Source organism: Eptesicus fuscus, chromosome 13 (genome assembly GCF_027574615.1).
Source record: "Eptesicus fuscus isolate TK198812 chromosome 13, DD_ASM_mEF_20220401, whole genome shotgun sequence".
Classification (NCBI taxonomy): Eukaryota; Metazoa; Chordata; class Mammalia; order Chiroptera; family Vespertilionidae; genus Eptesicus; species Eptesicus fuscus.
In genome coordinates this window covers 56749912-56763618 of record NC_072485.1, presented here as the reverse complement: position 1 = coordinate 56763618, position 13707 = coordinate 56749912, and the positions used below count along the sequence as shown (strand labels likewise).

The window sequence follows — 13707 nt, the reverse complement described above, 5'->3', positions numbered from 1 at the left end:
TATATGAAATCCTAACCCTAGCAGGGTAATTGTTATAATTACTGACAAAAAATACATAACATAAATCCAGACATACAGACGCACTCTGTTAACATCAGTTTACTTTCATCAAGATTATTATTTTGCTCAGACCACTGCTATGTATCTTTTGAAGCACATACTCTTGAGTCATATCCCTTGAAGCATGAAGATGGTCATTTATAAACTCCTCCAGCAAGGTATATAAAAATCTAGAACAGGAGACTTTATTGGAGCTACAAAAATTATTTTTGAAGCACACACACATACAGTCTCTGGGACTCACAGAAAACAAGTTGTCAGCCTAGATGACCGATAAACAATTTGCGTTTTTTTTTTTTTTGCTTGTTTTTGATTATGACTATTTTTAAATAAAGTTGTAGATTCACAGCAAGATTGACAGGAAAGTACAGATATTTCCCATGTCCTCCCTCCCCGCTCCCTCCTTATCAACATCTCCCACCAGAAAGGTACCAGTGTTGCAATGGATGAACCCACATTGACACATCATAATCACCCAAAGTCCATAGTTTATACTAAGGTTCATTCTTGGCGTTGTACATTCTATGGGTTTGAACAAATGTATAATGGCATGCATCCATCATTATGGTGAGATACAGAGTATTTCACTGCCCTAAAATCTTCTAGGCTCCTCCTATTCATCACCGCCCCATCTCCAACCACTGGCAACCACTGATCTTTTGACTGTCTCTATAGCCTTTTCCAGAAGGCCTTATAGTTGCAATCATGCAGTATGTGACCTTGGATTGGCTTCTTTCACTTAGTAATATACTTTTAATGTTCTTCTATGTCTTTTCATGGTTTGACAGCTCATTTATTTTTAGTGCTGAATAACATTCCACTGTCTGGATGTACCACAGTTTATTTATCCATTCACCTACTAAAGAAACTTTATTTATAAAAACAAACAGTAAGCCAGGTTTGGCACAAGGAGCATATTTTGCTGACTCCCAATCTATAGAAAGCAGGGTACCTAGAATCATCATTTTTTAAAATTCCTTCCTTCCCTCTGGGGTCCAGTTCACCCTGGTATTTATAGCACTTTCACATCTAATCTATTTCACAGAACATGAAGTTTGGAACATTCATAAATAATATCAGGGCAAAATAGAGAGGTCATATTGTTCTTAAAAGATTCATTTCTCACACATTAAAACATCTTTCAGTATAATAGTGAAAAAATAGAGAACAAATATTTCTCTCTTTCAATGACATTTGGCAATCTACTATAATTTATAACACTAATAACTAGGAGTTTACTTCCATTATTTATTTATTTTCTTTCCAGATCCCATAGGCCCTAAATTTCTTAGGTATAACCTAAGGTGATTCAAACAAAAAACATATATATTTTTTTAAACCCCGGGGTATGAACATAAAATTTTCTCACTCTTCTTTGCTCCATACTTGAAGCTTAGTGAAAATTCTGACTTTGCTCCTGGCTACAAAATAAAACTAACATTTTCGTTCTGCTGCTCCCAATGTCAAAGCCAAGCTTTATCTGTAGTTAAAAACCACTCCATTCAGGCTCAGTAACCTACTGGTTACTCTCCCCCTTTTCTCTCCTATTCAAGATTTTTCTCTAGCTACCTATAAAATTGGTGCTTTTCATTTCAAAGTCAGGCTGAGTTTTATAGGATTTAGGACCTATTTTAGGGTAAAGGCTGATAAAGCATTAATGGATTATTATGAAAGTGAGTGAAAGCTTCTAGGATTGACAATGATGAAATAAGAATCTCCCAGATGCAATCGGGACCATCATGCTCTCAGTTTAAGTTTATCTAAGCGACAGAAGTCCATGGGTAATAGCTGTCTACTGTGGGTGAAAACTATAGCCTCAGACTCGGCTCAAATTTCATCTATTGGTTGCAGCAATAATCACTCAAGAATTCTCCCAATTCCCCCTACTCCATACTTTAAAAATAAAAACACATTTAATTAAATGAAAACACTACAAGAGCAAAGCTCTTCTTATGCTAAAATAGGCCATATGTCTAAATAGAAAGCAAAACTGTTTAATGTTACAAAGTTGACTTTTTTATAGATGCACTAGAAGCTTGGTGCATGAAATTTGTGCACAGGTAGTGTCCCTAGTGGCTGCTGGCTGCCAGCCAGGACCTCCCTTCCCCCAGCTGTCTGCCGCCAGCCGGGGCCTCCTTTCCCCCTGGTCAAACTCCAGGTCGAGGGGACAATTTGTATTTTAGGCTTTTATTATATAGGATTATATAGGATAATTCCCAAGCTGTCAGGAAGAGCTCTACAAGCTAAATTGAAGATCCTGTATCAAAGTGCCTTCCAACCTGTGTGAGATAGTCCCTGAATCCTATCACAATTTATAAGGCAACTGCCAACAAGAGGAGTTCTGAGGAGTCCTGTATGCCCTGGTGACACTAGTAGCATAAGGAACACAGCTAGGAGTGTGACCTGAAGCAAGAATTTTATTCTCCAAGCCACCTCTTCTTTCAGAAGTCTCTTATAAAAGGAAATTTAGCAGCCAACTTTGGGGAGAGTGATCCTTGCCTGGGCTTCTGACCTCAGGCCATCTGCCACCTCACACAGTAACACTCTCCAGGCAATCTGCTGGCTGTCTGCTCCCATTTGTCCACTACACTCATAACCATTTTCTTCTGTCATGTCCACAGTCCTCAGCTCTGATGCTTTTGACCTTCTAAATGGCCCTATAAAAAAAGTACTGACAATTCTCATGTATAGCTTGCTCCCTTCTCTCTACTACACCTGGGCCAGATGCCCACTCTTTTTGGTCAGTTTGGTGAAAATATATCTATACTCCAAGTCTAAGGGTCTAGCTGCCCAAAATAATCTTGCTCTCTGCATTTCCATCAACCCACCTGTAGCAAGGACCCCTGAACTCTCTCCATCCATGCCTTGCTATCCACTTTTCTGAATCCCTCTCCTGCTAAAAGTCATGTTATAAGGAAATCAAATAAAGAGTATCAAAGAATGGCAATAATCTAACATCTACCAAACACTATGCCATATGCTTTCACGCCTTACATAAATATTTTTTTAAAAATCCTCCCCCGAGGATATATTTATTTATGTTAAAGACAGCGAGGGAGGGCAGAAGGTGGAGAGAGAGAGAAACATTGATGGGGGAGAAAAATCAATCAGTTGCCTCTCATACACGCCTTGACCAGGGATTGAGCCTGCAACCTAGGAGTGTGCTCTGATCTGGAATTGAACCCAAATCTTTTGGTGGAAAGGACAATGTTCCAACCCACTGAGCCACACATTCATGGCCATAAAGATTTTTAAATGCAGATACTGGAGAGTACAAAGCATCTTAAAGAAGCTAAAAGGAGAAAGAAATCTTGAGAAAAATAGGAGTTTGTGTAAGAAAAAGCAATTCGTTCATTACTGAGAGCATAATATACAGAAAAAGGCAGAGGTAAGTCTGGGGGAAAATGGCACTGGGGGTCTTGAATGCCAAAGTGGAGAATAGGCCTTCCTCCAGCAGGCAGTGGGAGCTGCAGAGGTTTAAACCATGAACTTGCTGAATCTGGACTGTATGTTAGAAAGATGAATTCGGCAGCATAGGGAGGATGGCTTGGAGACAAAGAACTGAAGGTACTGGTCTTTATGCAAACCTTCCTGAGGAACTTGTCATATAAGGACAGGACTCCACCTCTGCATCTTTGATTACTATGATTAACTGATAAGAGGCCAGTGGGTACTTTGCAGCTGCAGAAAATGAGTGTGTCACCATTTTATTTCTACAGACTCACCTTGGTGCTTTTCTAAATTAATCTGCATGTTTCGGGGGGGTGAAGTGTTTTTATCACACTGACTCCATATCAACAGTTTCCTGAAATATTGTGTATAAAACCCCGCTCATCTGAATAGAGCCCTCTAGTTCAGGGTGGAGCCCTGATAAGCATGTCCTAAGTCAGCCGCCTAAAACAAGACTCCCTCTGACATTGAGTGCCAGAAAAATAAATGATCCCCATTGTAAAGAATTCAGCTGTAATTTCCAAGGTCCCCAGAGGCGATACAGATGAAGTATTAAGCTGTAAGAGTTCAAGTTACTGTTAGGAGGAAAATGGTACATTTCTATGAAAGAGCATTGCTTGGTGATTCAGACTATGAGCTCTACAGTCGGTCACTGTGGGTTTAAATCTCAGTTCCTTCACCTGCTTCCCTTGTGACTGGAGTAAATTACTTAGCCTTTTGAAGAGCAATAGTAGTACCTACTTCATAAAATTATTTTAAAAATAAATGCGATAATCCATGGAAATCACTTCACACATAGTGGGTGGGCATATGATTTTATTTCTATTTCTTACCATGGTCACTCTGACTGTGAGGTATAGACGAGATGGGATGTGGAGAAAGGGGAAAAGTAAAGAGCAGAAAGGAAGCTACTTCACTAGCCCACAAAAGAGACCATGGCAGGGGGAGAAGTAGATGGACTTGATTATATTTTCTGGGTAAACTGGATAAAACTTACAGATGGAGACTTATTTAATGAAGTCAAGAATAACTCTCATGGCTCCAGCGTTAGAACTGCCTGGGTTAGTGGTATAATATATTAATATAGCAGGACTGTCAGAGACCTGTTTACAGTAGAAATTCAGGAGAGCCTTTTAGGACACATATTGTAACTGAGCAATTGGATACAAACTCAGAGCTCAGAAAACATTTGGGCGGAAGGATTGAATCGAGATCACCTAATGTGAATATATAGGGGGAAATGAAGCCAGGTCTCTTGCAAAACATGAAAGGTTTAAATTTGGAGAGTAGGGGAGCCTGCAAAGATGACCAAGAAAAAGTGAGCACAGTTTGGAGAAGGAAATAGAAATAGGTGTTATAACAGAGGAACAGAGAAGAAAGTGTCCAACACTGTGGGTGGTGACCAGCCAACGTGAGATGCTGCTGGAGAAATCAAAAAAGGTGGTAACAGCCCTAAGTGGTTTGCCTCAGTGGATAGAGCGTCAGCCTGTGGATTGAAAGGTCCTGGGTTCAATTCCAGTCAAGGGCACATGCCTGGGTTGTGGGCTCGATCCCCAGTAGGGGCCATGCAGGAGGCAGCCAGTCAATGGTTCTCTCTCATCATTGATGTTTCCATCTCTCTCTCCCTCTCCCTTCCTCCCTGAAATCAATAACAATATATATATTTTTTTAAAAAGTGGTAACAGAGAGCTGTCTCCTGGATCTGACAACACGTGAATCAGAGTAGAGTGATCGGGCTGGAAGTGAGACAGAAACAGGTTGCAGAACGGGAGTGAGAAAAGAATCAGAAAAAACCTAGGTAGACAATTATGAGAAAAGGCCTCCAAGGGACATATGGATAGAAGCAGGGACTGTTAGAGGATGTGAACAAAGACATTTTTGTAGGTTGAAAGATAATGGTAGCATACTAAAGGAAATATACAAAGAGAGAGGGTAAAATTGATGGTGCAGAATAAAGAGGGAGGCCCCTGAAAAGCTGAGAAGGGAGGATGCAGAGCACGGAGAGGATGGCCTTTGATAGGTGGGGGAGCACTTGTCACAGCAGGAAAGAGGGGCATTTGGCAGCTGACGTATTTGGATCAAGGCTGGATGCTGAGGTAGTTCTCTTCTCCCTATTTCTACTTTTCTCAGTGACATATGAAGGAAGGTCACAAACTATGGGTGGGAATGACAGCAGAAGGAGGGGGGTTGAAAATCTGAGGAGGAAGAGAAAGCATGTAAGCTTACCAGTAAAATATTAGACAACTGCTGAGTGATGTTGAATTTCTAAGTGAAAGTTTGTGATCCTGAGTATAAAATGCAATCAGCTTGCCTGGTTGCATTACATTCCCTGGTAATGTTCAGCTACTTGTGCACATGTGAAGAAACTGGACAACTAAGTTAACAAATACAATGTGGAAGAGAAGGACCAGGGCATTGGGGACTATATTCCAGGTGTGATTATAATGATGAGTCATGGAATTCAACCTGTCCAAGAAGGAAAGGCACGAAAGGACCTAAGAATCATGGAAAGGTGGAATCAATAGATTAAACATTTCAATGAAATTATATTATATATATATATTTTTTTTTTTTGCTATGGGAGTCATTGAGCAAGGAAGACAGAGAGAGATTTTTCTGCCTAAAGAATGGAATGATTTAACATTTCAGAAGTGTTGCCCTTTGCGATGATAAATTTTCAGGCATGACCATGGAAACCATCAGCAGAAAAATATTGTTGAAACCATGAGACGGGGTATATGGATGGCAAGGGTCGAATAAGATAAGAAGTTTATGAAAGTGAGATGTCAACATGCTGGATAGGTTCATCCAAGAAGATGATGAAGTAGTAGCTCAGTTGGTTAGAGCATTGTCCCGATATGCCAAGGTTTTGGGTTCAATCCCCAGTCAGGGCACATACAAGAATCAACCAATGAATGCAAAAATAAGTGGAACAACAAATCATGGATGCTTCTCTCTCTCACTCTCTCATTCTCTCCCTTCCTCTCTCTCTCTCAAATCAATAAACAAGGAAATAATAACCAGGATTATCATGTAAAGGACAGTGAATCAGAAGTTCCATGAATAATTTACCCTTATATTCATCTGATATAAGGGGAAATTACATCAGAGACAGCAGCAAGAGCAGGGAGAGGTTGGTGTAGTCAGATAGTGTGGATCCCTAAGATGAGAGAAACTTTTGGTATAACCTCTTTAGAAGGAAAGTTACCAATATCTACCAAAATTTGAAATGCATATACCTTTGATATAATCCACATATAAGGTTTTTTCTTACAAATAAACATAGGCATGTACCATGTGCACAAAGATATAAATGCAAATATTAGACACCCGGTGCACAAAATTCATGCACGGGTAGGGTCATTAAGCCTGGCCGGCGATCAGGGCCAATTGGGACATTCTGGCTGCCACTAGGGCCTTTCTTCTGGCTGCCAGCCAGGGCCTCCCTTCCCTGGCTGCTGGCTGCCAGCCAGGGCCTCCCTTCCCTGGCTGCTGGCTGCCAGCCAGGGCCTTTCTTCATTCCACACTGCCCCCAGTGGTCAGCGCACATTATAGTGAGCGATCAAACTCCCATTCTCCCAGTCGAGGGGACACTTTGCATATTAGCCTTTTATATATGTAGATTGTTTGTAAAAGCAAACCTGGAAACAGCTGAAATATTCACTATCCATGGTCTAGTTAAATAAAGCATGTCAGACCTGCACCAAGGAATATGATGTAGACATAGAAAATAATAGGTGATTCTTCACATTGACAATGTGGGACTATATCCAACATATACAGTAAATTGGAAAAGAGGTACTTACTATATGTAACATGCTTCCATTTGTATAAATAAAAAGGGATAGATGCACAAATATTTACGTACATATTTTCCTAAATATGCACACCACATAACTGGAAGGACACCCAAGAAACAGGAAAAGTGGTTATTTGTAAGAAGGGTTGTTGAGTCTGAGAGGCAGGAGGGAATTGAGTCTAAGAGAGGCAAGAGGGAGATGTACATTTCATTCAATATTTTCTTAGAAACATTAAATTTTTAATGATGTACCATATTGCTCTTTTGAAACATAAAACCATTACATTTTATTTAAAAAGAAAAAAATAAGATTGAGACAATTACCCACTTTCTAGTTATAAAAATAGTAGAGGCCCAATGCACAAAATTTGTGCAAGAGTAGGCCTTCCTTCCCCCTGGCTGCTGGCACTGGCTTCCCTCCAGCCAATGGCCCGGCGGTCGGTGGCCTGGCTTCCCTCTTTGAGGTGATCATGGGGCGATGACTGGGTCCCCGACTAATCACATCGCACCCACCTTGGCTGGCCTGGTGCCAGTGGGTGTCATAGTGTGGTCCCAGATGGTCGTCCTGATGGTCATCCAGATGGTCATTCTGCTGTTTGGCCATTTGGTTGATTTGCATATTACACTTTTATTATATAGGATGATGAGGATCGATTGAGGTAATATTTGTAAATCATTTAGCACCAAGCTCGTAATAAAAATATTTACTGTTATGATATTTTATATTGTAATAATAAATCAGAAGCCAATATATCCAAAACCAAGGTCATCATTTTCTCCACCAGTCATCTTTTCCCCTCCTCATCCAGAAATCACTTTCAAAAGGTGCCACCCTACCTACTATTAAAAAAAACTATTATTTCCCTTATCTAACCAGAATTTATAGCTCTTTAACTATTGAAAACTGAATCCTTCAGTTTTCTTCATCTTTATTCCCCATAGCATACCTTTTGCTCTAATCAGTCCTAGGGCTACCTTCCCTAGAATAACAAAAGTATTTAGAGGTATTACTTTACATCAAAATAAGGTCAGCTCACACAGCATCAATCTAGCATGCAGTGCTATATTTTCCATATTCTAATAATCCTAAATAACTTGTTGCTTAGAATTTTAATTCTTCTTCTTCTTTTAGCAAATAGCTATTTAAGAGATTATTTGTAATATATATTCCTGGGTAGTTGAGGTTTTTAGAGCTACTGTCATTCCTTTTTTTTTTTTTTAATTGATTTTTTACAGAGAGGAAGGGAGACAGATAGAGAGTTAGAAACATCGATGAGAGACAAACATCAATCAGCTGCCTCCTGCACACAACCAACTGGGGATGTGCCTGCAACCAAGGTACATGCCCTTGACAGGAATCAAACCCGGGACCCTTCAGTCTGCAGGCCGATGCTCTATCCACCGAGCCAAACCAGTCAGGGCTTAACTACTGTCATTCTTGGAAAGTTTTACTGTGCCAAATGTCAAGAAGTATAGCCTAGCGAATTTCTGGTTTAGGGACTTTACTGGTGTTTTTCTATTATCATCACTAGAAAGGCTCCATGAAGATTTGAAAAATAGGTATATTCTCTACAGACTGCACATTTTTTAGCTACATCTATGGGTTCACCTTTATTGTTTAAACCTTATGCACATTTTTTCTGTTTTATTAGCCTCAGACCAAGAGTAGCACATTAAAAGCTGCCACTGTAATTATGTTTCTGTCAATTACTTCTTGCTTGTCCAAAAGATTTTGCTTTATGTGTTTTGATTTGATGCTTTATTACTAAACACAGATTCATATCTATGATGTATTTATTATGAGTTTTACCTTTCATCACTATTAAGTGACTATTCTCATTTCTTTTAATGTGTTTTGCCTTGAATTTTATTTCGATTGATATTAATATTGCATCCCCTGCATTCTTTCTGTTCAGATTTGTTTGCTGTACCTTGGCCCAATTCTGAAATTTTATTATTTACTAGTGGCCCGGTGCATGAAATTTGTGCATGGGAGGGGGGGTGTCCCTCAGCCTGGCCTGCATTCTCTCCAATCTGGGACCCCTGTGGGATCGGGCCTAAACCGGCAGTTGGACAACTGCCTTGCAATTCGGGACTGCTGGCTCCTAACCGCTCACCTGCCTGCCTGCTTGATCTCCCCTAACCACTCTGCCTGCTGGCCTTCTTGCCCCCAACTGCACCCCCCCAACAGCCTGATCACCCCCAACTGCCCTCCCCTCCTGGCCTGATCACCCCTAACCACCCCTGCCTCGGCCCCGCCACCATGGCTTTGTCTGGAAGGACATCCGGAAGGTCTCATGGTCTAATTACCATATTACCCTTTTATTAATATAGATAGGATATGACATACTGCCATAACTATAACATATCTACAAGTATTACTCTATGAGAATACGTACTTCATGCGATAGGAAGGCATCTAATACATTACGTTGTATATGTTGTAAGTAGTAGGAAATACTGTATTCATAGCAATAATATACACCCTATGACTTCACTTCCTGATTTGGGAATGGTTCCCCAGTTCTTTGAACATTTCCTGGCCCCTAGTGTATTTTATTTTTGTCATTCAGTGTAACTTTATTTACTGTTTATTGCACATGATTTGAGGTCTTTAATTTCTAACCACCAAAGATTCAAAGGACTATTTTTTCCATGAAGTTTAACATTAACATTAGTGAATTCATGTATTCATGTGTTTTTATTGTAAACTAGTAGCTCATTTGCAGGAAGAATCCTGCAAGTGGCCGTTGCGGCCGTCACGCCTGCACCCACATGCCGCTGCCACCTGCCCCGCTCCGCCCTGCTCTGCCCCACCCGGGCTTTCCCTCTGGCAGCCACCTTGCTTTCTGCTTTTCCTCCCTCTTCCTTCTAAGTTGTCTTCAGTCTTCACTCTTCCCTCCCTCAGCATATGCAAATTAACTGCCATCTTTGTTGGGTAATTTGCATAATTGCCCTGATTGGCTGGTGGGCGTGGCTTGGGCATAGCGAAGGTGTGGTCAATTTGCATATTACTATTTTATTAGGTAGGATATTTGAATTATTCACATTGTCATAGATCCTGAACTCATAAGCATGGACCATGCACAGGCTGGCAGCAAGCCAGGAAACCACTCTGCAAGCAAACAGATACTCTGCATAAGGAGAAAAGTCATAGCACATTTAATGTCCAACCTGAGTCACCTCAGAATGTTATATATATTGACTTCTTAATTCATATAGTATCGGAAACTCAGCTGCTTGGTTGGTGATGGGGTTGACCTGGTTTCGGGAGGATTATTTCTAAAATAATTAAGGAAAGGGGGGCTCAATCTTTCTTCTTGATTGCTTGCTCCTCCCCAGCACCTTCATCTTTCTTCTCGTCCTCAGTTTCTTGGGCATCTTCTCCTTCACCTTCACCTCCTTCTTCCTCCTTTGCATCCTCAAATTCTTCCTTGGCATCTTCTTCCTCTTCCTCTCCTTCCTCTTCCTCAGCCTCTTCCTTCTCCTTCTCCTCCTCTTCAGCTTCTCCTTCAAAAGGGGTTCATCCTTAGCTTCCTTGGCTTTTGCAGCCTCAATGGTCTCTTCCACCTCAATCTGCTCCTCCTGGACGTGGCTGGTGTATTAAGAAGGGAAGGAGCAAGCAGACATGAAGTAGGAGCTGGTCTGTAAACCACCATTGGCAGATCGACCAAAGACCTGGGAACTCTGGGAATAGCCGCTGGCTATGCTTCCCATGCTGGTGAAACTGAGCCAGGTCGCCTCACCTTCCAAGAGTTTCCTGTAAGCTGCAACGTCAATGTCCAAAGCCATCTTCACATTGAGGAGGTCCTGGTATTCTTTTAAATATCGTGCCATTTCACTCTTTGTAGTTCTCAACTCATTTTCTAATTTGTTGATTGTGTCCTACATAGCACTAACGTCTGCATTCTGCTTATCCTCCAGCTCTTGCAACTGCTTTCCCAGCATTTCGTTCATGCGCCGGCTTGCTTCCATATCCAGGGTCTTGGCCTTGAGCAGGCGGCGACTCTCAGACACCTCGTCCTTGGCGGCGCACATCGCATAGGTGTTCTTGGCAGTGCTCTCGGTCAGCACAGTGAAGCGGCTCTTGTACCATTCTTCAGCATTCTTCATGTTCTTGGCAGCCAGCTTCTCATACTGGGCGTGGGATGTCCTTGAGCATAGCAAAGAGGTCAGACTTGGAGAACACGTCCATCTCCATGGAGATCTGAGCATACTGGATCTGTGCCTGCAGCTCGGTGATCTCTTCTTCGTGCACCTTCTTAGAAAGGCAATTTCATCCATCAGGCTGTCAATGCACTTTTCCAGCTCAGAGCCGGCGAGAGCCACCTCATCCACACCTTTGCACGCCTCCATCAGCCAGCCTTCTGCATCCTCATGGTTCAGCACCTCTTCCTGGTAGCACGCCTGCAGGTTGCTCCCAGACCCTTCAAAGCCCCGGTGCCTCCTAACTGCCCACTTCCCTCTCCTCGCCAGGGACTGGGTGCGGTAGGGCGGGGCACAGGCATCCCATTTTCATTAAAATGTTCAACCCAGGCCTGCTCCACTGGTGTCCTCAGGCTGCCTAGGGGCAGACCGTGATCCCAGAGACCCTGGCCACCCCCACCTACCCAGGTGCCTGATTGTCAGGCACTGCCTGTGCCGCCTGCCCGGGTCCCTAATCACCACCTGGACCCCACGGGCAACATCAGGCACTGCCCACCAGGCCTACCCGGTCCCGATCGCTGCCTGGACCCCGCGGGCAGCTTCAGGCACTGCCCGCCCGGCCTGCCCGGTCCCGATCACTGCCTGGACCCTGCGGGTGATGTCAGGTGCTGCCAATGCCGCCTGCCCGGGGCCCCAATCACCGCCTGGACCCCACAGGCAATGTCAGGCGCTGCTCACCAGGCCTGCCTGGTCCTGATTGCTGCCTGGACCTGCGGGCAGCTTCAGGCGCTGCCTGCCAGGCCTGCCCAGTCCCAATAGCCACCTGGACCCCGCGGGAAATGTCAGGTGCTGCCAATGCCACCTGCCCGGTCCCGATCGCCACCTGGACTCCGTTGCGGGCGTCAGACACTGCCCACCCCAGCCTGCATATGCAAATTTACCCGCCCTCTTTGTTGGGTTTATTTGCACATCACTCCTGATTGGCTGTGGGCATAGCGGAGGTACTGTCAATTAGCATCTTTCTCTTTTATTAGTGTAGATTTTTAGTTATAGCTCTTATAAGCTGAACATTGTTGATTTTCAAAACACAAGTGCAGAATTTTTGCCTTAACCATTTATGTTTAATTTATAACATATGCTTAATCTTTTGTTATCTTATGTTTGACTTTCTGTGTTTTAGGCTCCCTTGCCATTTATATGTCTGTTTATTTGTTCATTTTATTAAGATGATTGTGATTAATTTGCTTGTATCCTCTGTGGTGATTTTGAATACTGACCCTCTATCTTTAATTCCACTAAGTATTCACTTCTAAGATTTTCAAAACCAGAATCATATCCTTCTCCTGCTCACATGTATGCATAGTAAGTGTGGAGAGAGGGGGGTATAGGAAGGGGAGGAAGGAGAAAAAGTGAATGAGGGAGAAGAATGAAGGGGGCAGGAGAGAAGAAGGAAGGGGCAGGAGAGAAGAAGGACATTCTTCAGAATCACATGTGAAATACGAAATTTAGCTTTCTTTCAGTTCCGTTTTTCTGGAACCTTTCACTCTTCAGGTTATATATTGTAACTATGTACTTCCTTAACAAATGATTTATATTAAAATGATCTGTTTTCTCCTAAGCAGAATCAGCTTTGATATTCATTTCTTTTTTAAAAAATAAAATGATTACTCCATTCCCAAGCTCCTAATTTTCAATCACTTCCTGGTTATGTGGCATGCCTCTTACAATGTATGAATTTTGAGTCCTTAGACATTATGCGTCATCATATACAAAGAACAATTTGACTAGAGAGGTATTTCTTGGATCACATAATTTTCTCCATCAAAACCCAACAGAATTTTTCTTTTATCCTTTGATAACTTGTTTTGCAGAGGAAAAGTCTGGGACCCACCAGATTTTTGTTTCTTTGAGTGTATATTTTTATCATCATTTTTATCTTGTCCTCTACAGGATTCTATAGAATTTTTAAATTACTTGTCTTTGGGGAAAAAAGTCATCGATATATATTTAAGTGTACAACTATTTATTTTATTTTCACCTGGAGTATTTTGTTCTATGAATGAATATATGCTTTAACTTTATAAATGTTTACTACATCATTTACTAATCTATGCTATTTTCAATTTTTCATTTGAGAAGCACGATTATGGTTACAACCTATCTACTACATTCTGACCCATTTTTTTATTGTTCTTTCCCTCAGTTTTCTAAGTCAACTTCTCAAGTTTGGAATATCTGCCATTACTGTTTTC

The 13707-nt window shown here is 41.9% G+C and overlaps 1 protein-coding gene across 3 annotated transcripts in view; it reads right to left on the bottom strand.

The window, feature by feature from the left end:
- NELL1 (neural EGFL like 1) overlaps positions 1-13707 on the bottom strand; it is a 689563-nt gene that overhangs the window by 377084 nt on the left and 298772 nt on the right. The window lies entirely within an intron of this gene.